This window comes from Lissotriton helveticus, chromosome 5_1, assembly GCF_964261635.1.
Source record: "Lissotriton helveticus chromosome 5_1, aLisHel1.1, whole genome shotgun sequence".
NCBI lineage: Eukaryota > Metazoa > Chordata > Amphibia > Caudata > Salamandridae > Lissotriton > Lissotriton helveticus.
The window spans coordinates 41,864,553-41,892,202 of NC_136065.1; the positions used below are offsets into that span (position 1 = coordinate 41,864,553).

General features: G+C 47.4%; 1 protein-coding gene across 1 annotated transcript in view; it reads right to left on the reverse strand.

The window, feature by feature from the left end:
- Positions 1-27,650, reverse strand: part of LOC144754110 (endogenous retrovirus group PABLB member 1 Env polyprotein-like) — a 112,507-nt gene that overhangs the window by 74,473 nt on the left and 10,384 nt on the right. The window lies entirely within an intron of this gene.

Sequence of the window (27,650 nt, forward strand, 5' to 3'; positions counted from 1 at the left end):
CGGAGTACCGCAAGTGGTGGAGTGTAGTGCAAACTTCAGTTTGCGCTGATCTTCCTGCCGTTCTGGTGGAAATTCTACTTGAGGGGTAGCTTGTGCTCTCAAACTTACTGTTCACAAGCGCTAGCGGGGAAAATCCTCCGCTGCACTACGTGGAGTGGAGTTTTCTGCACTTCATGAGTTTTGCGGAGCACGAAGTGCAGAAAACGCCACAAACTCTGCAAACAAAACGGAGTTCACCACCCAGGCCTAGCAGATAGTTGTTATGCTACTGAGGATCTGTATTAAAACATTTCATAAAACAGAGGGTCCACTGTGGCCCTTTTCCACATTATTGAAGCAACTCCTGAATGTAGTGATGTTTGTACTCAGAGTGGGAGTTACAGCATTTACCACCCGTTTTAAAATGTTCGCTGCATTGGGGTCTAGAGGAGAACCAGACAAACAAGAAACTGACAAATTTGAGGAATGCCAAGTAAGGGATGTAAACAGAAGCTATACCAGAAGTGCAGATAAATTGCTATTAGTAGTCTCCGGATGCCTCCATATTCTCATTGTGTAAATGTTAACGAGAAACGCCACATTCACAGAAAAGACATTCTGGTTGAATTCCAGGGAGTAAAGATGCCGAACGACATTGAAGGAATCCCTGGTAGCCTCGCAGGCAGAGAGAATTTTGTTGATGCAAAAATGAGTTAGTAAAACTTTAACAGTACATTAAAAAACACCAAATATTTTTCTTTTGAAATAATAAAATATTTAAAACTGCTGTTGCTCACTGTAAAAGGGGAAACGGCTTGATAAAAGTTAACGGAAGGCCCCTGGAAATGATTGAGCCTAGAACACTTCAGTACAAGCTTCTTGAGCCGGTTCTTCTCCTAGGCAAAGAGAGATTTGATGGTGTTGACATCATAGTCCATGTGACGGATGGCGGTCATGTTGCACAAGTCTACGGTGGCAGGATCATAATGAACCCGGGTCTGGCACCTTGCACAAGACATGGGATATAGACATTTGGCAACGAGGAAACAGGAGACCGAGCTGCAGCCCTTTGAGAGCGCCGGCTTCGGGTTTCTGGAAATGGCAGGCACAAGCCTTTGAAAACTACCGTTCCTACTCCTGGGACCTGCAGCCTGAGCCCTGCGAGCAACAACAGCCCACCAAGCTAAGTGCCTTGTGTCTCGGCACCGGAGCTCACCTGACTGACGAGCTGCACTCCACTGGCTTCGTGGCACCCGAAAGCCTACCGCCTCTGCTCCTGTTCCTGGGGGAGCCAATCCACAGTGCACCCGTGGTTTGAACACACCCGTGGACCCTGTGGCAATTTTGATCTTTCCGCAGCCGTGACGTGAGTCTGACATCTGGACCCTAAAGATCACCACTGTTAAGGTAAAATCACTTTTGCAGCAGTTCGAATGATGCTTTAAGTGCGAGGGAAGTTTTAGATGCAGCCTGACCCTAAGATGGCGGCCGTTTAACGTGATTCTGTGAAAACTTCAACCTTCACCTCGAGAGTCTTGCCTTAGACCTTATCAACTCAACACTGACTTTTAAAGTGGCGACCGCTGGGGGAAATGGAGCATTCTCATGGGCAACTACGTTTATCACCCGGCGTCGTATCACTGCATGTGGCCTGACCCTAATATGACACCCTAGTTCACTCGTAGCTGCAGCCTGCTTTGCACTTATCCGGTGCCCACTGCAATTTATTGCCACCCGAGTCAGTTACCAACTGTTGTGAACATAACCTATCCACCAGATAGCCAGCATTGTCTGAGGATCTTTTCTGCCATTTGTTTAGGTGACACAGCATTGTTGGTCATATAGTTACTTCTGCATGCCAAATCAGAGGGAACAGCCTAATCTTGATGGCTTAGAGCTCCGGACCATGACCGCGCAAAACCACATGAATATTGGGTGTCCAAATCAAATGCCGGAGCGCATGATTCCACAGATATGCAGCAGATGCGCGTTGGAGGCGGGGAATGGGTGAGCAGAGGGTGGCCTCTAGTGATCACAATGGGAGCTTGGTGGACTTGCTGCGCCTAGTTTGGTCCCATGTAATAATGGGGACTGGCCGAATATAACATCAAGGTCAAATTCCCTTGCCCGACCACAAGATGGCTGACACAGTGGTCCCTACCATGTTATGCTATTACTTTAGGAGAAAAAACGGACATCGAATTGACCTTCACCTTTCCCCCATCAAGACGTAGAACCTGCTGAACTTACCTCCGACTGCGGAGACCTAGCTATCTGGCCAATGCCCGGTGGAGCTACCTGGCAGCTAAAGAGGAGATGGGCTGTGGACTTCCCCCTCGGCCTTCACCTACCCAGCTGGACGATGGCAGATTTTCCTACGTCTCTTTGTCATTGGCTCCCTCCTACTCCTTTACCCTAACCCATTACCCCCCACGCTCCATTTATTTCGTCCTCTATGTTCTCTAAGTGTTTTCCCATTGAGACTTAGCTAATTGGCCAATGCCTGGTGGAGCTACCTGATTGCTATAGAGGAGCTGGGTTTTGGGACTTCCCCCTTGAGCGTCACCTACCCAGCCGGACTTTGGTCAGTCTTTCCTTCGTCTCTCCGCCTTATCTCCCTCCTACCCCTTTACCCAAACCCCCTTCCCCTTCCCCTCTACACTTTCACTTATTTCGTCTTCCATACTCTTGTAATGTTTGTCTAGCAACTGATGTAAATTGTAACTGATGTAATTTTGTAATTTTGTGGAACCTCATGTAAAGCGATCTGATACCTCCGGGTCTAGCCAGCGCTATATAAAACTCTTAAATAAATAAAATACAAAATATATAAAATAAATAAATGTTCGGGTTTTTTTAAACTTCAAGATGTACTCTAAACCGGATAAAAGCTTTTGTTTGATCCTTTTAATAGGGTCAAATTCTTTGATGTACTCAAAATAAATAAAAACTTATCAAAATGAAAATGAAAAAACAGAGGCAATTTCATAAAGTGACTATACTATCTAATTATTAAAATTTGCAGCTCAACCACGAATGCAGTTTCTTTTCTTGTTTAATGCTGCAGTCCAATGAGATACTTTCACTTTAGCTCAGACACTTCATTTTAGGACCCAACATCTGCTTTTGAAACGGTGCTGCCATAATATTATTATGAAAAAAGACCGCCACATGGGAGGTCCAACTTAAAAGGCAAATGATGGACCACTGAAAGGCATGAGTGGACGAGCAACAACTCCAGAACGCGACCTTTCGGAGAGCAGGTGACCAGATAAATGAGTCCTAGAACCAAACAACAGTGTAGCTGGTAACTTCTGGTCTTGACGGGGAGAAAAATTCTGAGCATGGGAAAGATGAAGGCAGCATCTTCTCCCCCTCAGGCATAGCACGGGCAAGATGAAGGCAGCATCTTCTCCCCTTCAGGCATAGCAGGGAAAGATGAAGGCAGCATCTTCTCCCCTTCAGGCATAGCAGGGCAAGATGACGGTAGCATCTTTACCACTCAGGCATAGCAGGGCAGGATGAAGGGAGCATCTATTCCCCCTCCGGCATAGCAGGGCAGGATGAAGACAGCATCTTCTCCCCTTCAGGCATAGCAGGGCAAGATGAAGGCAGCATCTTTAGCCCCTCAGGCATTGCACGGGCAAGATGAAGGCAGCATCTTTTCCCCTTCAGGCATAGCAGGGCAAGATGAAGGCAGCATCTTCTCCCCTTCAGGCATAGCAGGGCAAGATGACGGCAGCATCTTTACCACTCAGGCATAGCAGGGCAGGATGAAGGCAGCATCTATTCCCCCTCCGGCATAGCAGGGCAGGATGAAGGCAGGATCTTCTCCCCCTCAGGCATAGCAGGGAAAGATGAAGGCAGCATCTTTACCCCCTCAGGCATAGCAGGGCAAGATGAAGGCAGCATCTTTACCCCCTCAGGCCTAGCAGGGCAAGATGAAGGAAGCATCTATTCCCCCTCCGGCATAGCAGGGCAGGATGAAGGCAGCATCTTTACCCCCTCAGGCATAGCAGGGCAAGATGAAGGCAGCATCTTTACCCCCTCAGGCATAGCATGGGCAAGATGAAGGTAGTATCTATTACCCCTCCGGCATAGTAGGGCAGGATGAAGGCAGCATCTTCTCCCCCTCAGGCATAGCAGGGCAAGATGAAGGCAGCATCTTCTCCCCCTCAGGCATTGCACAGGCAAGATGAAGGCAGCATCTCTCCCCCCTCCTCCCTCAGGCATAGCAGGGCAAGATGAAGGCAGCATCTTTACCCCCTCAGGCATAGCACGGGCAAGATGAAGGCAGCATCTTCTCCCCCTCAGGCATAGCAGGGCAAGATGAAGGCAGCATCTTTACCCCCTCAGGCATAGCAGGGCAAGATTAAGGCAGCATCTTTACCCCCTCAGGCACAGCAGGGCAAGATTAAGGCAGCATCTTTTCCCCCTCAGGCATAGCATGGGCAAGATGAAGGCAGCATCTCTCCCCCCCCCTCCTCCCTCAGGCATAGCAGGGCAAGATGAAGGCAGCGTCTTTTCACCCTCAGGTATAGCACAGGCAAGATGAAGGCAGCATCTTTACCCCCTCAGGCATAGCACGGGCAAGATGACGGCAGCATCTATTCCCCTCAGGCATAGCAGGGCAAGATGAAGGCAGCGTCTTTTCACCCTCAGGCACAGCAGGGCAAGATGAAGGCAGCATATTTACCCCTCAGGCATAGCATGGGCAAGATGAAGGCAGCAAATTAAACTTGGAAGCCTTTAGAGTGGGAGACAAACTTCACAATTGCTGAACCTGCCAGCTGGACAACATGGACGCTTTATAATAAAACAAATAACCAACAAAGGAGGTGACACGAAGATTAGCGCCTTGAGAGTTTCATGAAGATATGTTTTAAAGGACGCCCAAAGCGATTCTTAGCGATAACAGATCATTCTTTCAACTACGGAATCGTGGGAGTAAAACACTCTTTCGTATTCTCATGCCTGTCCACAAGAAGAATTGCAAGAGTCACTGAGATAGTTCAAAATGTTTATTTTATCTATAATGATCTGCAATATATTATGCGGCCCACTACCATAAGCAAAATACACAGGATTAAGACTTTCAACATGGTTACAATGCCATAGAATACAAACGGGGAAATCATTTTATATTGTTTGGGAAAACATTAGAATCTCCTTCCCCTAGCTAGTAAGATATTTATATTATATAAGGGCGATCTCTGGGCATTTCTTAGCAGACCCCCCTCACCTGCAAACATTAAGGACCTTGGGCCATATGTATCAACATCCACATTTGCGATTCTCAAATAGCGATTTTTTGCGAATCGCTATTTGAGAATCGCAAAATGGTTTGTATGTAGGATTTGCAATACATTTTGTGAATCCTACATATTCCTTTATTGCGAATTGCGATTCGCAACTAAGGAATACCTCCCCATTCATTCCTATGGGCCTCGAGGCCCATAGGAATGAATGGGAAGACATTCTCAATTTGCGATTAGCAATTAGCGAATCGCAAATTGAGAACGAATCGCAAATTGAGAATGTAATTTCAAGGGTGCAGGGGTGTCAAAACGACACCCTGTTGCACCCCTGAAATAAGCATGGGTGCACATGTGGCGCACATACATGCCCTAAGGGCATGTATGTGCTTCACATTGCACTTTGAAAAATGCAAAAAAAGTGAATTTTTCAAAGAAATCGCAAATTACCATCAACTTGAAGTTGGTGGTAATTTGCGATTCCTTAAGGCCAAATTGCACCTTTTTGGTGCTTCTTACATTGCATTTAAGGAATCGCAAAATAAGGAACCGCAAATTTTGCGATTCCTTGTTTTGACCAGGTTAGCCTTAATACATACCATTTGGCAAAATTGCATTGGCAAACGCCGAAATTCTGCGAATTTCTGCGTTTGCGAATGCGATTTTGCTTGATACATATCACATCCTAGCGACTCCACAGGACAGCTCCATCAAAGAAGCACTATATACCAACATCCCTCAACAGGCCACTCTTGAGGCTGTCGAGTCTACTCTCCTCCAGGAAGAGTGGTCTTCACCCACACCAGTCTCCTTCATTATGACATGTGCCACAATAGCTCTAACAGAAAACTTTTTTCAATATGGGCCACAGCTTTACCACCAGATACGGGGCACGTCAATGGGTTCTACCTTTGCCCCCAGCCTGGCCTGTATTTACATGGCTACTTTTGAAGAAAACACAATAAGGGCTGATTCCAACCCCTTTCTTGGTCACATAACCCTATGGCGCAGGTACATAGACGATATTCTCATCCTCTGGAGAGGAGACCGCACGACCTGTGAGGCGTTTTGCTCATGGATTAACTTACAGAACCCATTCTTGAAGTTTACTGGTACTATCTCAGAGACATCCATCCCCTTCCTTGATTTGAGGATCAGTTTAAACCATGAGGGGCTGAGCACTACTCTATACCGTAAAAACACCGATAGGAATAGCCTACTGCTCTATGAGAGTTACCATCCCAGATCCCCGAGGGAAAATCTCCCCTTCGGACAGTTCCTCAGGGTTCGCAGAAACTGCACCCCCAAGGCCGATTTCAAACAGGAGGCTAGTCTCCTCCAACATAAATTACAAGACAGGGGGTACCCCACTAGATTTATTCACAACTCCTACAAACGAGCCTTGAATAACCCCAGGGATGCACTATTAGAAACACACCAAAAAGAGTCCGAAGAACTTATCACATGTGTGACCTGCTTTACCAAGAACTCGCCTTATATAAAGAAGACAATAAAAACACTGGAACATCATTAATTCAGGTGGCCTTGATATCCCACGCCCCAGGTTTGCTTTCAAACGGACGTCTAATCTGAAAGACGCTCTGATCGATACGAGGCCTAAAAAACAGAACGCCAGTACCCAGAATACATTGTGGGGCCTTCCTCCTACATTGGGCCATTTCCCATGTGGGTGTTGCTCTGTATGCCCCCAAACAACCCAATGTAAAGAAATCAAACTCACAGAAACGTTTGTGTGGCACCTCAGAAGGCATACCAACTGTAATAGCTCCAGATGCATCTACATGCTCACCTGTCCCTGTGATAAACATTACATAGGGATGACAATGAGACAGGTGAAACTAAGAATCACAGAGCATAAAAGCAATATTAGATGCTTAAAATCGCATACCAGACTGTACAAACATTACACACAACAGGGACACCCAGCAGACAGTGTACGCTGGGTGATACTGGAAGCCCACCCTACCATCACCTCCCAGGCGCTGTTCAAAATAGAACAAAGATGGGTCCATCGGTTGAGGGCTGACTTGTTTGGTCTGAATGATTCTGTCCCATGGTCCACCCTAGCGCATTAGACCGGCCAAGCATACCCCTATTCCATCTAGGTGTTGCATGATCCATGCACTGGTGCACAACCCCCGACATTAAACATGGCCTTCACAGTCAACTCCCAGACCTAAGATGGCCTTAGCGTTTATACTCCCGTGATCTACCAACATTACATTACTACATGCTAGCATCAGTATCATGTGTCCAAGTGATCACTGCCTATTACGGTCGGGATGGGATTGTAAGCTTTTTCCCAATATATTATGCTTCATTCACAAAACTGTCGAATTTATTTGGATGTTTAACCAGGTACTAATTATGAGTAAATCAATCTTGTACATGAGGGTGCCTGTTCGTTCCATTCTGTGCACGGCCGTCCTTTTAGCACGTATGACTGCCTCATACGATCTATTTCCCCCTCTTAAGATGGCCGCCACTTTTGCTCTTCTGTGACCGGGCTCTGCCCGGACAGCTGCATGCGCCCTCCCCACGCGATGCGCATGCGCAGTACTGTGTCCGATCGACGACGCCCCCCGCGGATTGACCGAGTTGAGAGCAACATGGCTTGAGGAGTCATGGAGGGAGCCCGTGCTTGCTACCAGTCGCTCTCAGTCCTAACCAGATGCTGTGGGGGTAGGTGTTGACGGCCGAGACCGCGCGCCGCTTTGGGTGAGTAGTGTGCGACCTCTGGAAGTAGCGCTGTACTCGGGACCACTAAGGTAACACTCCTGGCGTCTGGCGCCCGTACTTGTTTTCTACTACCTGCCTGCCTATATTTGAGTGGATGCGGGGGCTGACTTTGCCTCACAATCCCTGGCGGGTGTTATCACCTAACCGATGTCTGCCTTCTGGCCGACGGTCCCGGATCCTTAACTGTCTCTCCCTCCACAGGCCTTTACTTGTGTTGGTGCTGGGACGGGGACGGATCCAGGGGCCTTGGGTGGAGGTGGCCACACGGGGTTTTCCGCCGCATACCGCCTATGTGTGGCTCTTGGTCATCAAAGCATACCATTTTTGGACAGTCACGCGGGAGCGCTGGCTCTGCCCTTAGTACTACCTGATGGGCTCTGTGAGCACGTACACTTTTATGGCCCTATGTGTTGTCTAAAGAATTCTTCTCTGCTCCTGACACTTTCTCCCTTAGGTACCTTACTCAAAGGTGCTGGTTCCACGGGAGCAGACTGCGGAGCACCTTAGGGCTCTTCTTAGGGTAAGCATTGCGCTTCATCACCCAGCCCTGATCATTTGGAGAGTCTCTTTCTTCGTCCTCTATATCTTTAGAGTTTTTAATTGTCACTGTGGGGGTTTATCTGAAACCATTAGCCACTGTTCACTTTTATTATTCCCTGTAGTGTGCATATAGCGTAGAATACAGAGTGCCTAGGTAGGAATAGAGCACTACACTAATTGCTCTTTTCTACTTTCTCTAGGTTGCATCACTAAGGGCAGGACCAATCGGCCTGCACAATTACTGACCTCAAGAATCAAGGTTGTATTTTCCTTCTCACTGTGTAGTACTTTGCACTTAGGTCCTGAAGAATTGCTATGAATGCAAGAAACATGTTGACCTGATCAGAGGGTAGTAGATATTTCACTGTGAACCCTACAACAGTCTATATCTCCCCTCCCACCTTTTTACTAGGGGAGTCAACCACGCTAATAAAATTCCCTGTGGATTGACTAACCCTTTTTAACTCACAATCACTTCACGACTACACAATTACTCGCCCTCTTACACGCATGCAAAATATGGCAGGAACAAAAGATCTCCGGTAAAGAGCCCCTTTACGGGTGCCCGTCAGACATTGCAGCGCCAGTCTGACGAGGAGCAGAACCCATATGATGAAGCATGACACCTAGCTTGCTGGGTGTGTGAGGGTTTTAGTTCTGAAAAGGGAAATTCCCTGCCCTTTTCACCCTTCTCTCCTTCTACGCTACACACACACACTCTCACTTCCTCTCACTTCGGGGAACTTTGTACCCTTCTTGTGTTATAGCATCTTTTCCCCCTCAGGCATAGCAGGGCAAGATGAAGGCAGCATCCCCCCCCCCTCAGGCATAGCATGGGCAAGATGATGGCAGCATCTTTTCCCCCTCAGGCATAGCAGGGCAAGATAAAGGCAGCATTGTTTCCCCCTCAGGCACAGCAGGGCAAGATGAAGGCAGCATCTTTATCCCTCAATGATAGCATGGGCACGATGAAGGCAGCATCCCCCCCTCAGGCATAGCAGGGCAAGATGAAGGCTGCATCTTTATCTCTCAGTGATAACATGGGCAAGATGAAGGCAGCATCTTCTCCTGTGGTTTCTGACCATACAGACCTAGGCGCAGGAAAACCAGGACCCAGGAAATAGCGGTGTACCGACCATTACCTACCGCCCTAAATATTCCGAAAGACTAGCTATAGAATCACATCCGCCCTCCTATAAAACATACAAGAAGATATGTGATGACTTTGATAACCCAGACCACTTTCGATTCTCCTCAGGAATCGTGGGAGTGAAACACTCATTCGTATTCTCACACCTGTCCACAACAAGAATTGCAAGAGTCACTGAGATAGTTCAAAATGTTTATTTTATCTATAATGATCTGCAATATATTATGTGGCCCACTACCATAAGCAAAATACACAGTATTAAGACTGTCAACAAGGTTACAATGCCATAGAATACAAAAGGGGAAATCATTTTGTATTGATTGGGAAAACATTAGAATCTCCTTCCCCTGGCTAGTAAGATATTTATATTATACTAGCGGCGCACCCCGACGTTGTCCGGGGATGAAATACAATGTCTACAATGGTTGTAATAGACAAGGCAAATTTATTTCAAAACTTGCCTGTGCGTCCGCTCAGAAGCCCTCATTCGGTACCGCTGAAGGTGAGCATGTGCTCTTCTGTTGGTTGTCCTTGCCGCAATATGCGAACGTGTGTGTCCGCTCCAGCCGATGCCCCGATCGCCGCAAAATGCACGGACTCCCCAAACACGGTGCGGTGCACTTAGACACCCCACATCGCGTCAACGACAAATACCACAACTCCTGCTTCTGAATGCTTCCGGCGTCTCCGACGGCACACGCCCACAACAATGCCGAAGGGCACGCCCACTCGTGTTAGAACGCTAGTCCCACACAGAATGCTTATCGCAGGCTGTATAATACCACAGGCTTTTGCCGAATGCACACACCCATAGCTGTATGCAGACGCCCATCCCTTTACAGCAGAACACACACGCCCACAACTGACTACTTTGTCCCAAACGTTCTTTTTCCCTTCTAATGTATATGTTGGGCTGGTGTATAGCCTATGTCCATCTGCTGATACTCTCCTGTCCAATGCTGTATTGGGTGTTCTGGTTGGCGCTGTGGTTCTGGAGCTTACCCGCCTCAACGGTTTGGGCTCTCTCTTTATAATATTAGTATGGATGGATAAGGGCCATCTCTGGGCATTTCTTACCAGACCCCCTCACCTGCAAGCATTAAGGACTCTATCACATCCTAGCGACTCCACAGGACAGCTCCAGTGAAAGGCTCTTTGCAAGTGTCCCCAAAACAGAATGTCGTGCTATATTAAAGGCTTTACAGGAATTCGTCTATGCTGCTGAGAGCATAATATTATGGCTATGTACGGAAGGCTAACCGGAAATAGAATTATCAGTGTAAGACAACAAGGACATTGCTATGGTTTTACATCCACATGTACAGACAGGTGTTCAGGGAAACGCCAGGAACAGAAAAACAATGTACATTAGGCAGAGGCTGTCGACTGGGGTGAATGCATGTGACGTGTGCAAAGCAAAGGCAGAGGCAGGAAAAACTCACACCAAGCTAGCAATGAACCCCAGAACCACAATCTCCAAACTACATTCCCCTGGCAAACAACAGTCCTTTCATCCTCAGCTACAATGACCCAAACATGTAACACTCACCGCCGCACCCTTTACAACCTCAGACACTGCCAGGGTGGTTAGAATTGCAAACCTGTCACTGGCACAGGTCCGAAACCTTCACTTTTACTAATAGATACTTATAAAGAATTATTGCTGTGTAATTTGATAATCATACCAAATGTAAACTATATGAAACACTGAATGCTGCGTGGAATATTTTCCATTCCATTAAAACAAAACTGATTAAAACTCAAGGGAGACAAGAAGTCCAGATCAGCACAAACATTCCACCAGGGGTTCCTATGGTTTCCAACCTCTATAAACAAGCATTGACAGAGCCGCTGGGTGTAGCCTATGGCAGCTGTACATTTTAAAATCCTATACTGTCTCAAAGGGCTGCAGTCCAGACGCGCACATATGCTGGCCATCTTTCAAGGATATTTCTTGAAATAAAAGAAAAATCCAAGATGGCCATGGTGCATTGCGCACAGGTAGGTGGCAGCCAGATGTCATTTTGTTTTCTTTTATTTGAAGAAAGATCATTTCACGTTGCCCATTGTGCAGGAAAAACAAAAGTTGCACATTGTTTATGCCCGCGCGCAGGAGGAATCTGCGGTTAGATAGAGAACCCATCAGAAAGAGCCTCCCCGAATGGAAGCACACCTGTGCTTCTGATGGACAGGGCCCAGGGAGCGTCTTCAATGTGTACCTGTGCTTCTGATGGACAGGGCCCAGGGAGCGTATTCAATGTGAACCTGTGCTTCTGATGGACAGGGCCCAGGGAGCGTCTTCAATGTGTACCTGTGCTTCTGATGGACAGGGCCCAGGGGGCGTCTTCAATGTGAACCTGTGCTTCTGATGGACAGGGCCCAGGGAGCGTATTCAATGTGAACCTGTGCTTCTGATGGACAGGGCCCGGGGAGCGTCTTCAATGTGTACCTGTGCTTCTGATGGACAGGGCCCAGGGGGCGTCTTCAATGTGTACCTGTTCTTTTGATGGACAGGGCCCAGGGAGCGTCTTCAATGTGTACCTGTGCTTCTGATGGACAGGGCCCAGGGGGCGTCTTCAATGTGTACCTGTGCTTCTGATGGACAGGGCCCAGGGAGCGTCTTCAATGTGTACCTGTGCTTCTGATGGACAGGGCCCAGGGAGCGTATTCAATGTGAACCTGTGCTTCTGATGGACAGGGCCCAGGGGGCGTCTTCAATGTGTACCTGTGCTTCTGATGGACAGGGCCCAGGGGGCGTCTTCAATGTGTACCTGTGCTTCTGATGGACAGGGCCCAGGGGGCGTCTTCAATGTGTACCTGTGCTTCTGATGGACAGGGCCCAGGGAGCGTCTTCAATGTGTACCTGTGCTTCTGATGGACAGGGCCCAGGGGGCGTCTTCAATGTGTACCTGTGCTTCTGATGGACAGGGCCCAGGGAGCGTCTTCAATGTGTACCTGTGCTTCTGATGGACAGGGCCCAGGGAGCGTCTTCAATGTGTACCTGTGCTTCTGATGGACAGGGCCCAGGGGGCGTCTTCAATGTGTACCTGTGCTTCTGATGGACAGGGCCCAGGGAGCGTCTTCATTGTTTCCATCAATCTGGAGACGGTCGTGCCAGGTCGCTGCCAGGGCTTTGCCGTTCCCTTCAGTGTTCCTTCAGGCCGCCCTCCTTCCACCAGGATGAACTCTCAGGCAGGTCTGTTTTGGAGGCAGAAGTCCCTGCCTTCAGCACAAGGGCTGATAGAGGTGGTGATTCTCAAGGAAAGGGGCAGGAATTGAACTCACTTTACTCATTGGTCACAAGGAGGGCAGGGGTCTGATACCCATCCTCATTGGTCACAAGAAGGACAGGGGTCTGATACCCATCCTTATTGGTCACAAGGAGGGCAGGGGTCTGATACCTATCCTCATTGGTCACAAGAAGGGCAGGGGTCTGATACCCATCCTCATTGGTCACAAGGAATGCAGGGGTCTGATACCCATCCTTATTGGTCACAGGAAGGGCAGGGGATCTGATACCCATCCTCAATGGTCACAAAGAGGGCAGTGGTCTGATACCCATCCTCATTGGTCACAAGGAGGGCAGGGGTCTGATACCCATCCTTATTGGTCACAAGGAGGGCAGGGGTCAGATACCTATCCTCATTGGTCACAAGAAGGGCAGGGTTCTGATACCCATCCTCATTGGTCACAAGGAGGGCAGGGGTCTGATACCCATCCTTATTGGTCACAGGAAGGGCAGAGGTCTGATACCCATCCTTATTGGTCACAGGAAGGGCAGGGGATCTGATACCCATCCTCATTGGTCACAAAGAGGGCAGTGGTCTGATACCCATCCTCATTGGTCACAAGGAGGGCAGGGGTCTGATACCCATCCTTATTGGTCACAAGGAATGCAGGGGTCTGATACCCATCCTTATTGGTCACAGGAAGGGCAGGGGTCTGATACCCATCCTCATTGGTCACAAGGAGGGCAGGGGTCTGATACCCATCCTCATTGGTCACAAGGATGGCAGGGGACTGATACCCATCCTCAACCTTCCCTCTTGAAGATTCTCATTTGACAGGACAAGTTCATGGTGTCCGCACCAAGGACTCTTACTTTCATCAACCAGTCTTCCTTGGCCACCTACCTCACTCAAAGATGAGGTTGGAGTTCAGCACGAGCAGTTCATGGTCTTGCAGCTTCGCCTGGCGAGAGTGCCATGACTTTTCACAGACGTGTTGGCAGTCGGGGCAGCTTGACTGCGGGGGTCAGAAGCCGAGATACTTTTATACTTGGAATACTTACTGGTGAAGACGGGGTCTCTGGCGCTGGTCAAGAAACATCTTGAGTGCACCAGGACTCTTCTTCACGAGTTGGGCTTTCCTATCAAGAGCAGGAATTTGAACCTTATGCTCCTGAAGGGGCTGATCTTATAGGGGCGTTCCTGCATAAAAACTAAGAGGGACTATCTATTTTCCTCATCCTCAGAGGATTGCATATATTCAGGATATGATTCTGATCTTTCGGATACAGACAGCGATCCAGTTCTTCAAGTCCTGGTCCTACTGGGTTGGATGACCCTGTGCATCCTATCGGTGCAGCCCCTAGATGTCAGAGGCGAGCCCCCCAGCAATGCCTACAGCTCCAACACCGAGGAGTCTCCTGCCTCAGGTGCAAAGATTGGAGTCATTCCATTCAGACCTGCACCGGTGCATCTGTCCCTCTCATCTGTGGGTGGAATACCCCGGCAATCCTCTGTAGGTCCAGGCAATGTTCATGGAAACCTTGTTGGGCTGGAGCACACATCTGGGCAACACAACAGCACAAAGTTTATTTATTAATTTTGCAAGCGCGGCACGCTTTTACTATAGTGGCCTCGCACTTTTTCCCCCCTGGAGAAGCAGACAATGGCAGCCCCATGCCTTTCTTTCGAACAACAAGAACCCCCCAACCCCTTCTTTCTATAATAGCCGTCGGAACAAGAAGAAGGTCCCTCCGTGAAAACCAGCAGCTGCGAGCAGTCACATTCTGAGGTAATATTTCACTTCTATTGGTAAGTAGAAATGCTTGTTGTACAAAGAGGCGTGGTGCTGTTTTCTCTTGTGTTTACAGTACTATAAAGGAGAGACAGATGTCTGCAGTCAATTTTTGCATTTGTAAAGTTAGTGTGCGTTTTTCTGCAGGGAATCTCCACCGATCCTTCCAGCTCCATTCCTAACACGGGCAAAAACGCTTCTGCCTGCAGATAAAAAAGTTAAAGTAATACAAACCAAAGTGCTTTAAAGACACAGAGCTCTTACTACCATGGCTTCCCCTCAGTTCAAACACATATCTTCAAAGAGTTTCTGGGCTAAGTCGGCGCTAACACATCTGATGTACAGAGTGGGACGAAGCGGTCTGATTTTAATGGTTTTCACACATACATATGTGCATTTACAGCCCGCAGATGATATGGACTCGATATTAAATGACAACCTTTCACCTACGTGCAATCCATACCATGAAAATAAAAGGACAGAATCCAGGCGAATTAGGCGCCTTTAGATGCTTCCTGAAATAGTTACACAACGCACCAGAAACATCTGCTTGGAACGGCTTACATGTGCATTTTTATACAGAACTTGAAATGATGGCAGTCTTCTTGATTCCCTGCGTGCCACTGCTCAACACTTACCAAGGAAACAGTTTATATACCACGATTATGACTATAAAATCCATTGAATTCATTATATAAATTCATTACAGGAACCGAACATCATTTATCTGCACTACTACAAATCTGTCCAAAAAGCTTGTCGGATTAGTAATAATAATAATTGCTTTGCATGAATGCTTGCTGGGAAAAATATTCCCACTTAAAACAAACACTCCCTCAAAGTATGAACTACTTTGAACCATCCGCATCCCACCCTCTCACTGTGTAACACTTAAACTCCAAGCAGGCAACTACCACACCTACTCAAACACATACACGTTTCTTCGCACCATATGCTGGCAGCCGAGCCTTACTTCTCTCGAGTCAAAAAGACCGACAAGAAGAGCTAATTGCAACAATGTATTTGCGAGGAAGCAACATTCCAATGGGAATAGAGCACACAAATATTTAACAATTATGTCCACTGCTTGGCAGATATTCAATGCATGTTTTAAAATGTTTATTCAAGTTATTTATACTGCTTAAAGGGCCCCTTGCGGAATTGGGAGATTTTTTTTTTTAAATTCAAATCATTTTTATTGAGATAAAAGAAATAAAACAAATAAACAACGAAACGAAAAGAAGAAGCAAAGCATACAGGTACATTAAATCATGAAAGGAATGGCATACATAATTCAGCAGAACATACCAAATAAGAGCAGGACAAAACACAATTACAATGATAGCATACAGTACAATATAACGCATATTAAAAACCCAAACGCGACAATCAAAGCAAATAAATATATATGGTTGCACTAGAATGAACATACAGTGAACACACCCAGAGTCTTACTCCCACAGCATCTGTATACGCTCATACTGTCTAGTGCCAATGGAAAGTGGCATAAGGATGTGTTAAGGGGATGAGATGCCCGTGTACCCCAACAAAAGCTATGGGAAGTTGACACGAGGCATACAGTGACGGGCGTACCAGACCTCACGGTCAAACGGGTATAATTGCCTACAAAGCCTCACAGAGGATCAAAGGAAAAAGAGGAAGCGTCAAGAGATTTCCAAAGCTTCTTATGAGAAGCGCGCCATGGGGAGGAATGCAGGGCAGGATTGTCCGCCCCCCTCAGAAAGGAAAGCCAATCTTGCCACATCTTGAAGGATACCTCAGAAGCATTCTTCCACTTACATAACACCACTTTACAAGCCAGGGTGAGCATTAGATCAAGTAGCTGGCGGTCATTATCATTGGCTAGATTTGGGTCTAGTCCTCCCAGTAAAACATAGACAAATTCCCTTGCAGGTTTGATGTGGAAAACATGTTCAATCCAATCAAAAAATGTTCCCCAGTATTTTCCCAGGAATGGGCAGTCAAAAAGTACATGGGCCAGATCTCCAGTCACAATTCCAAAACTTAGGTTTATCTCGTAGATGAAGCCTGAAAAGTTTATCTGGGGTCCAGTATGTTCTGTTCAACAGCATATATTTGGTTTGTGACAATATTGGAGAGATTTTGTTAAAAAAAAGCAGTAGCATGGATTGTGTCCCATTTGAATGTTATGCCCGTTGAGTTCGGTTCTGCCTCCCATCGCATCTCACTACGCCTATGAATTTTCCCGGGGAGAGGAAGGAGGAGTTTATATATCCTTGAGACAAAATGTCCCGCTATCCTGATTCGCGTTAAATGGGTCTATAGCCAAGGTTCGGAGGGTTTCAAAGCACGGGTGGACAGAAGTGCTTTTAGCTTCAGGAAATCATAGAAGTCTATCGGAGCAAGTTGGTGTAGGGCCTGGAGTGAGGAGAACGGTAAAGGGTCTAACCCATCATAGAGGTCACTCACCAAGTTAATACCTTTTTTCGACCAATATTCCCAGTGAAGGGGTTCCCCGTCTATTTTAGGGGCCGAATTATGCCATAAGGCTACTGAGGTTGTGTTCTCGAACTTTAAGCCAGTTTTGTGGGCTTGATCAAGTCTCCAAAGAGCACGTCTTGTGTTCATTAAAATGTAATTTGAATGGGGGAGGTGAGTAAGGTCCATGGTAAGAAGGGCAGGGAGGGGGACATTACCAACGAGGGATCTCTCAATATCTAACCACAGCGGGGTGTATGCCGGATCTCTTACCAACCATTGCGCACCTTTCTTACATAGGAATGCAGTTTGGTAATTTCTGAAGTTGGGAAGGCCCAGACCGCCTTTGTCTTTAGCTAATTGTAGCTTCTTCATTGATATCCTGGGCTTCTTCCCTTGCCATAAGAATGTACCAAAGAGCTTGTCAACCTTGCGTAAGAAGTCATCCGAAAAGGTCATCGGTAGCATACTTGCTAAGTAGTTTACCAATGAGGTTATCATCATCTTCAGGGTTTCAGCCGTGCCCTACCAAGATAAGTACTTATGAGACCAGCCGTCGAGTAGTTTGGAGATTTTATTTAGGAGTATGGTTTCATTAGTTCGCAACGTAGAGATTAGGTCCGTGTCAAAGTCCAACCCCAAGTATTTAAAGCAGCCCGGTTGCCAAATTAGGCCCGAGCCCCCTAGCACCTCCTTATTCCCCCTGTTGTTTAATAGTTTAACTTCCGTTTTGTCCTTATTCAATTTATAGCCGGACACCTTTGAGAATTCCTCAATAGTTGTCATAAGACCCGGTATAGCCTCCTCCGCCCTTTCCGAGATGACTAAAGCGTCGTCCGCATAGGCCGTTAGCTTGATCGTGCAATCCCCAAAAGGCACTCCTGAGATGTCCTTATTACTTCTTATGTGGTGAAGAAATGGTTTGATAGCTAATAAAAATAATGATGGGGAGAGAGGGCACCCCTGCCTGGTTCCTTGCTGCAACCGGAATGATGAAGAGAACGACCCTCCCGCCCTAACTCTAGCTGAGGGGCAAAAATACAGGGACATAACCATCCTTGTGAAGGATGTCCCTAGGTTAAATTTAGTCAGGACAGCCTCCAAGTACCCCAGTCTACTTTATCGAACGCCTTCTCGTCGTCGAGTGCGATTGCTGCAGTAGGGGTGGAGATAAGTTTTGCCTTCTCAAGTACGTGTGCTAGAGTCCTAGTGTTGTCACTGGGCAGCCTATTTTTCAGGAACCCTGTCAGGGAAGGGTGGATAAGAGTGGGCAGAACCTTCTGGAGGCGGCTGGCTAAAATCGAGGCTAAGAGTTTACAGTCCAGATTAATGAGTGAGATAGGCCTGTAGTTATTGGGGAGCGTTGGATCTTTCCCATCTTTGGGCAGGACAGCAATGATGGCTTCTGCTAGAGTGCCTTTCGTCTCCCCTGTGTCATTGATTTCCTAAAACAGGCGAAGGAGTGGTTGTGATAGCAGAGAGGGGAAACATTTATAGAACCTAGCAGTGAACCCATCGGGTCCAGGGGCCTTCCTACATTTTAAAGACTTTATGGCTTTCTCAACTTCCAGGGTTGTGATGGGGCTGTTAAGATCAGCTTGATCTTCAAGTGAGAGGGATGGTAGGTCGCATTCTCCTAAGTAATCGTTGATCTTAGTGCCATCGACTTCCGTATTTTTGGCATATAGATGCTCGTAAAAATCTTTAAATATGTTTGCGATCCTGACCGGATCGGAACTAGCCACCCCAGACTGATCGGTAATGGAATTTATCACATTTTTCTGACTTTTAAGGTAGGCTGCCAGACTTTTCCCAGCTCTGTTTGACTCACATAGTTTAAACCGTTTCCTCCTGTCCAGCCACACTCCCGCTCCCTCACTCACTATTTTGTTGTACTCATACTTTTTGTTAGCTAATTTATTCAGTGTCACGTCCTTCCTGTCAAGCAGGTGCCTAGCCTCCAGAGCAGATATTTCTTTTTCCAGGTTTTCTAGGGCCTTGTTGTGGTTCCTATTCATGGCAGATTTGATTTTAATAATAACCCCTCTAACGGTGGTTTTCAACGCCTCCCAACAAGTTAAATCAGAGGTGTCCCCCCTATTGTTATGTTCTAAATAATCCTTAATAGCAGCCTCAATGGTAGACCGATGTTGGTATTTGTCAAGCACCTCGTCATTGGGGCGCCAGAGTGATTGGCGGGTAGATGCCTTCACATTGGAGATGGAGAGTGAAATACAGGAGTGGTCCGATAAGACCCTTGGTTCTATTGCTGTCTCTTCTATTCTAGGGACCGCATTTTTCGTAATAAAGAGGTAAACAATTCGGGAAAATGAATTGTGTGGAGGAGAGTAAAATGTGTATTCCCTCCCATCAGGATTTTGCAGCTGCCATGAGTCCACCATATGAAACCGATCGCAGAGAGTAGTGAATGCTTTGTGCGACCTGTTACTACGGAAGGAGCAGCGAGAGTCCCTGTCAAGGGTCGCATCAAAGGGTAGATTAAAATCCCCTGTGAGGATATGTACAGCTGAGTCAGGGATGGTGTCAATTTGCTTCGTGAGGTCTGACCAAAACTTCAAGTCACATGTATTCGGAGCATAAACGTTTGTAACGTAGAATTCGGTGTCGTCCTTGATTAACCTGGTTGTGACCCACCTCCCTTTCGTGTCGGCCGTGGAGGAAAGCAAATCTACATTGGACTTTTTGGCTATCAATGTTAAAACACCATTTTTCTTCCCCACTGCTTCCGAACCTGCTACTTCCGTGTAAAATGTGTTCCTAAGTGTGTGAAATTGTTTAGTGTCTAGCTTGGTTACCTGCAGTAGGACAATAGCTCCCTTCTGCCTACGTACGTAGTCTAGAATTTTCTCCTGACGCTTTACAGTCTGATTAAGACCCTTAACATTAAGGGAGAGTATTTTCAGATTTCCCACCTTCGTTACCCCCAAGGGCGTATCAATAGTGGAAGACAACATGGGCATATAGTGAGAGATCCGAAAACATCAGACAAACCAAGTATCCGTACAGTAAGCCTTCCAAACTGTAGTAAGTCGTTGAGTATGTAGTGGAAGTGTGGAAGGCGGCAGTTGTACCAGCCGGACCTGACTAGCAATCAAGATGAAAACAGCACTTACAGCAGACCAACCGATATCGGGACCAGAATATTGACAGTGTGAGCACCCGGGCATTGATGTGCGACAACCAAACAATACTAAGACAAAAAACAAAAGAAAACCTAAACTCTCTCCCCATCACATCCACCCCTCCTCCCACCCACCCCCCTTACCAACCCACCCAACTCTCCCCAAAGGTAGGTGATAGGCATGGTGACTAGGAAAAATAACAACGTTGTCCCTCCCATGGCCTTTCACACAAATCACATTAAGGATTGGAACTAAGTCAGCAGGTGAACACCCGACAACAATAACTATTCAATGCAATCGAACATCTAAGAGCAGTAATCATTCGGTACAGTACATTCCGGAGACATTGTGTGTCACAGATCAATGGAACATAATTACAGCAAAATATGACTATAGCAAACACATGGCTCTCCTGGGCAGTTTATCAACTAACAACAAAGTCTCTAAAACAAAACTCTACCCCAAGTCTCGTGACCCTTCCATGAGTGGATCTGTATCAAGAGCAGTGACTTATGCGCCGGGTGCGTGGTGAGCACCACAGATTATGAAGGATGTAGCCTCTTGCTAGGATGACTGTAGGGCAAGTGTATTATATCAACAACATTTTGGAATCAGCTTTATTGCTAAGGACAAGTGATACTATTATCGTTGACCACAATAGTGTGCAAGGATGCCCAGCCCTTGACCAGGATAACGTCAAAACGACAACATGGGGCCAGTGCGCAGGATAACAACAGTACCACAAAGTGACAGAGTAATTGACCCACCAACTATGTGGAAAGCAACACAACCATTGACGTATGGAGCAAAGAAATCTTACTAGCAATCTTACTAACGCCGCATAAAGGCATGAAAACACATTTCTATACAAGCAAAGGATATTCATTTATAGCCAGAAGCAGGAGCAGCCGCAGCGCCCAGCGTAGACGTGTCCATATCTTGTACTTCTTGGCCTCCTAGAAGCCTTTTGAGCCTCAGTGGATCTGTGAAGATCTGGGGAGAACCTTGTATAAGCACTCGGAACTTTGCTGGAGCTATGAATCCGAATTTGTAGCCCAATGTCCGAAGCTGTGGGCGAAGAGCAAGAAAGGCCTTCCGTACTTCAACCGTTTCTTTACTATAATCCTGTGAGGTGAAGACTGTGGGGGTGAGTTATGTGTAGAAGGCACCATTGGTACTGAACCAGAGAGTGAATGTCCTAGTGGAGTGAGTGCCCTCTACTTTAACTGAAGACTTTGAAGACTTTGACCGATTTCCATAGTATTTACTAGATTACGGGAACATCGTGTATAACGGTGCTCCCACCTATGCCCTCCAGCGCCTTCAGGCAATTCAGAACCAGGCGGCCCGACTGATTTTCGGGCTGCCTAAATTTCACCACTCCTCACCCTTACTGAAGTCCCTTCACTGTCTGCCGATCAAGGAGCAGGCCTTATTCAAACTAGGCTGTACCACCTTCCAAGCCCGAGCGGCAACGGCGCCTGCCTATATTTCCTCTGCAATTCAAGCCTATCAGCCTACTAGGGAGCTGCGTTCTTCTTCCATGTGTCTTCTGACAGTTCCCCGCTTCAAGAAGAGTCGGATGGGGGGCTTGACATTTTCTGTCCTGGCCCCTTCCTTCTGGAACTCCCTTCCGCTGGCCTTACGCTCTACTGCCTCCTATATGGAGTTCCGAAAATTACTTAAAACTTTTCTCTTCCTGAAAGCTTTCCCGGCTTAAAAATCCTCCTACTCCCCTGTCTCTGGTTTTAGTGTTTACCAGCACCATGAAGCCGCACGGCATACGCGCGCTTTACAAATTCTTTTAAATCAAATTAAATTAAATTATGTGGTTGCTTTTCCGTACAAAGGCAAGTATTTGTTCCACATGTTGGTATATCAAGGGTTTACAGACGATGGGTCTGGGGCCTTTTTGTTTTTTTGTGATCCTGCCTGGAACCCTGTGAGCTCTATCAAACTTGAGCGGCTGATGGAAGGTGAGGTTGGTGGCCTGCGAAAACCATGACTCCAGGAAGGATACACAAGAGCTGTGAGCTTCCTCATATCTCTACGGAATGCCGAAAATACGGAGGTTCCCCATCCGGTTCCTATCTTCCAACTCGGACAATCTCCTTGTCGTTTGGTCAGAGGCTATAGTAAGGCATTTGAGAGCTCCGGAGGTCTTGATTTCTACATCTTCCAGTCGACTGATCCTCGACTCCGTCTCCGTAAGCCTAGAGTTAGTGTCCCGTATGTCCTGTCTGATGGCCACAATCTCTTCCTTGGTTGATTTTGCTAGGTCCCGCACTTCCTCAAGTTTGTTTAATGTAATGTCCATGGTGTCGCTAACATCTTTCTTGCCTTTGATAGGCGAAACTGGATTCGGAGGTTCAGCCTTGAGTCTTTTTAGGTTCTTCGTTGTCTCTTTATCCCCATAGTAACACTCCACGTCGTTGTGAAAAAATCTGCAAATTCTGTATCCCTAGGCTCAGATCGGTAGGTCCTTTCGGACGTGCTGGTAAGTAATGTTCATGGCTCGAAAGGAACAGATGCAAGAATCGCTACCACAATTTCATGAAGAAACTGGAGTCACCAGCGTCTTATTCCTGAATTCAGACGTCCTCGAGTGAGAAGCGCTGCAGCAGGCACAATGCCCCGTTATGAGCTAGTCGTGTCGTGTTGTGCACACTCATTGGGTGAATCTTCTATGTTGATTAGTCAGTATCCGTGAGGAGACAATTGTGGACGAAGTGATAGAGAGCGCGCTGATACCCCAGACCTGCTCACTCGCTACGCAACCATGGTATTCTGCTATATGTAGTGACTCAATCCTGGATCAGGCGCCTCTGAATGAATCTTGTGCGCTAGCATCATAACAGTTCCAACATCAACTTCGCGTTCCCCTGACCCATGAGTACCTTAGCCGAAGGCTGCTCTTCCTGTTCACGCATTCCAGTGAGCGTCACATACACATGCAAGGAGCCGCCATGCAGTCATCCAAATAGTACTGGTTTGTCTTTACACACTCCCTATGAGTATCTATGGTATGCAAGGATGCAAGGGTATGATATTTGCGGCAGTTAAGTCATTTATGGCACGCAAGGAACAGCAGCCACGTGACATACGTGGAATGCGAGGCTCAGCAGCAACGTGACCCGGGAACCCGGGTACCGTCGACTAATTCAGCTCTCCCCTTCTCACAAGTACAAGGCTGATGAATCGACGTTAATATGGAGCCCAGTCTGTGTAGACCGCTCTCCTCCCTGCCCCTCACTCTCAGGCTAAACCCCAATCTGACTGCATTTAGGAAATGCCTCAAGACCCATCTGTTTCTGACCTGGTAATTTCCCACCATTCCGGCCTGATTGTCTTTAAGTTAACCAGCTTGTGGTAAGAACGTAAGCGCGGAGATACCCCTTCGGGGGTCGAATTCCTGCGCTATATAAGAAACAAAAATAAATAAATAAATAAATAGTGGCTGGGCCGGTATCCGCTATGTGCGAGTAAAGATCGCGCACCCGCCTGCCATTTTGATGAAGCGAACACTTAGCGTGCAGTTGTACTAGGGCACAGGGATAGTATTGTCCACAGGTAATAGCTCAAAGCACCATCAAGTAATCATGCAGGGACAGAGTGGGGCAGTCCATGTTCAATGCGAGTCGCGCACAGCGAGATCTTTAGTTACGAGTGGTCGCGCCCGCCATTTTGTGCGCGCTGTCTGGTTGTTCCTGATCGTGATCCCGGTAACTGCACTAAGAGACAGTGGGCAGCGCAGCGTACTCACTCAGGGGCCTCGGGAGCCCAGTTGTACATGAAGCGCTGGCAATGAGGCATAAATAGCAGCCTCGGGTGTAGTCGCTGCAGGAGCCGTTGATTCTCTGCGCTCCCCTCTTCACGGCCGAGAGCGGGGGCCAGAACCCTCACATATTCCGCTGCTTAGAGAGCCGTCCAAGAGTCAGCCCCAGGAGGACTCTCACTCCGGGTCTGCAGGGCCGTCCTCCGTTTCGTCCTCCGTGTGGTGGATGTGTCCCAAAAACAGCATACAGTTATCCGCCACAGAAGGAGAGAAACTTCACGCCGCCATTTCTCCCGGCGTCCAAACCACGCCCCCTTCGGAATTGGGAGATTTTAAATATAAGCAGCACAGTTTCATGATAGTTGGCTTGTTTTGTTAGGCACGGGGAGATTGTGATTTGCCTAGAATCACAGGATGTTCAGCTTCATTGCCGAGACTCGAACTCAGGAAACTTTGTCTCCGTTCTGGGAAGAGCTAACTCTCCAAGGAGGGGGTTAATTCACGGAGCTGAAATGCTTCAGCTGCAGTGGGAGGCCAGGGGTCTCCACTGCTAAAACCGAAAGTGTGTCTGTTTGTTTGTTTGCTTTTGGTTTTAGCAGAGGAGACTCCGTGCCTCCCACTGCAGCTGAAGCTGTTAGCTCTGTCAATTAACCCCCTCCTGGGAGAGTTAACATGACAAAAGAATGGGCACCTCCTGCCCCATCGATGTCCCCTCCCTGCCCCTTAGACATACCCACTGGCGTAACGAAAAGTGAGGGGGCCTCCCTGCACGGTACTTAGGGAGGCCCCCTCTGGGCTCAATCAGGAACTCTCCCGGCCAGAGTTCAGTGCCGAGGGGGCCCCTTGGAGCTAGGGGCCCCCCAGCACCACGTGGGCTGCGGGGGCCTGTGTTACGCCCCTGGACATACCAGAATCCTACAAGAAGAATGGAGCGACGCAGGGAACAAAAGTCAGATTTAAGTGGATTGCGCGCGCCCCCCTGGGAAGGTGTCGCCCCCCATAGATTGAAGAACACTGTTGTAGAGAGTGAGGACCACGCCCCTGTATGATCCCAGTGCTAACGGCTTGACTGAAAGATCTAAGCATGTGCTGACGGGCGCCACCCACCGCTGCGAGGAGTAGCATGGACTGGGAATTCCTGGTGGTCATGGCTGCATGGATGTGTATGACGACAGTCAATGAGGCCACCCGGGACACGTTGTTCGAATAATGAGAGGGAGAAGTCCGGGAACCAAGGATAATCCGAGTGGATGTTTGAAGTGCACTGTAACAATATGGTGGATGGATGTGCTGAGAAACAGAATATACGCGCTATGAACAGTACTAAACTTGTTAGAATTCAGGTGGGTGAGTGTGAAGACGCCTTGGAAGGTACACAAGGGTGATTTAGGGTTGTGCACAGTTTGGAACAGTTCAGCAGTGGGAGAGTATACGATCTCAAACGCAGCTGCGCGATGTGGAAGTAACGAGTGTTGTGCAGCTCCGAAGAGTTGGGGCGATAGATGGCAGGGGGTGGGGGTGGGGGGGGGGGCGTGGGGAGGATTTCTTTCCACACATGAGGTGATGAAGTCTTGGGATGCAGGCAGGGTGAGTCGTGAGGTGTAGATATTTAAGTAGACGGGAGCAGCTCGTGCATGCCTTCGAATACTGATTCTAGTAAGTTTGGGAAATAACCAGTGCCGTGTGGTGGTGAGATAGACGGAGGGATGAAGGCTCAATGAACCTTTGCTGGCAGTAGAAGGAATAGAAGACCTCCCAGGTGGTGAACGATTATGTGTGTAGCGGTGACTGCGACGGGACGTGAACCCAGGGGCCTTTATGTCGCCATTGATGAGTTTGTCTTCATGTATATCGTGACATGCATATAGTTCTTCACTATCTCTGGTACTTACACCTTGTTTGGTTTTCTTTACTTAGCACCATTCACTCGTAATCTCTACTGTCACTCTTGGTATTTCGATCTTACTAACCTGTGAGAAGTTTCCTTATGATAGTATTTGCATGTTTCATTTCCACATGTTGCTTTCTTATCCTCCTTCGCTATGTTTTATTTATTGTTTTCTTTTCTCAGGGGGGTGTTACCTCTTGCCTCCCTTCTACTGCCTCTGCTCCAGGTCCAGGATCTTTACTCAGAGTCCACTAGTTCAGACCTGGAGGTTGGGGCCTAGGGTGCGAATGTCCAGTCCGTCTACTCGGATTACGTGTATGGAACTTCCTGCTGGCTGTGTGATTCATCTACACCACAAAAGCAGCACCACAGTGACCCCACTAAAGGAATGGAACATTAATTCTTCCTTGGAGGGTGACTTTGGTTTGAACATTGGTCCCATTAAGGCCTCTGGAGGGCAGTTGTTCGTCGCACGCGTGTATAGGCATGAAAGAGGGTGACACCTGCCACATGTGAGTGAACGGAGAGGTGTGATCTGAGAGGCAGCATGCCAGAGTCCACAGCACATGCTTCCTCATGATGGCTGGCCCGGCGTGGAGCGGCCTAGATCCTTCCTGAGTTGTTAAGAGTGATGTGTGGGTCTGGGGACGAAAGGTCGCTGGGCATTGAGAGGGCACCTGATCTGGGAGGTGCTCTGGTTGCTCAAAACACTCTGAACCTATGAACGCACAGGCACAGCGGGGTGGGGGGTGAAGTTTGTGTAGAAGGCACCATTGGTTCTGAAGCAGAGAGTGAATGTCTGCGTGGAGTGAGTGCCCTCTACTTTAACTGAGTCACAGTGGGGGTGAGTTATGTGTAGAAGGCACCATTGGTTCTGAAGCAGAGAGTGAATGTCCGCGGGAGTGAGTGCCCTCTACTTTAACTGAGTCGGGGGGGTGAGTTATGTGTAGAAGGCACCCTTGGTTGTGAACCAGAGAGTGAATGTCCGCGAGAGTGTCAGTCAGTCAAAATACTTTATTGCGATAACTTAATATCATACAAAGACAATGGCAAAATACATGTTACAATAAGACAAATACAAGAATTACATACATTAAAAACAATTAAAATACGACAAGATAAAAGTCATCATAGACCATAAAACAGTTCACATCAAGTACGAAGTATAAAGTGCAAAGTGCTAATGTGCAAGAAGCTTAAAAAAAAGAAAAGGTTACCAATAAAATCCCCAGCAAAGTAATCGTTACCAACACCAATGTCCCTGTTACAATGATTTTTATAATTATAGTCCTAATATAATTACAAATAGCCTAATTAAAGTGCACAATCCGTGCTACAAAGGGAGGTAGACACATTCTTTAATCTAATATTCCTACTCCTAATAGCTCTCACCAGAAAACTAGCCACATGAAACATAATCCTGGGAGTCTGTAACAGTTGTAAAAAAATAAGAGCAGGTTTAACTAGGATGAATCCAGCTTCCTTAGGTATAGGCACAAGGAACATTCTCCGAGCATCAATGTAGTGACTGCAAAACATTACAAAATGCATAGTATTTTGTTCAGAGAAATGATCGCAAGAACATGGTGGCGCCTTTTCTGGGGTACTCCATACAGGATAAAAACCAAGATTAAAATGTATCAAGTTAAAACGAAAACGAGTTAAAATAAACCTGTGG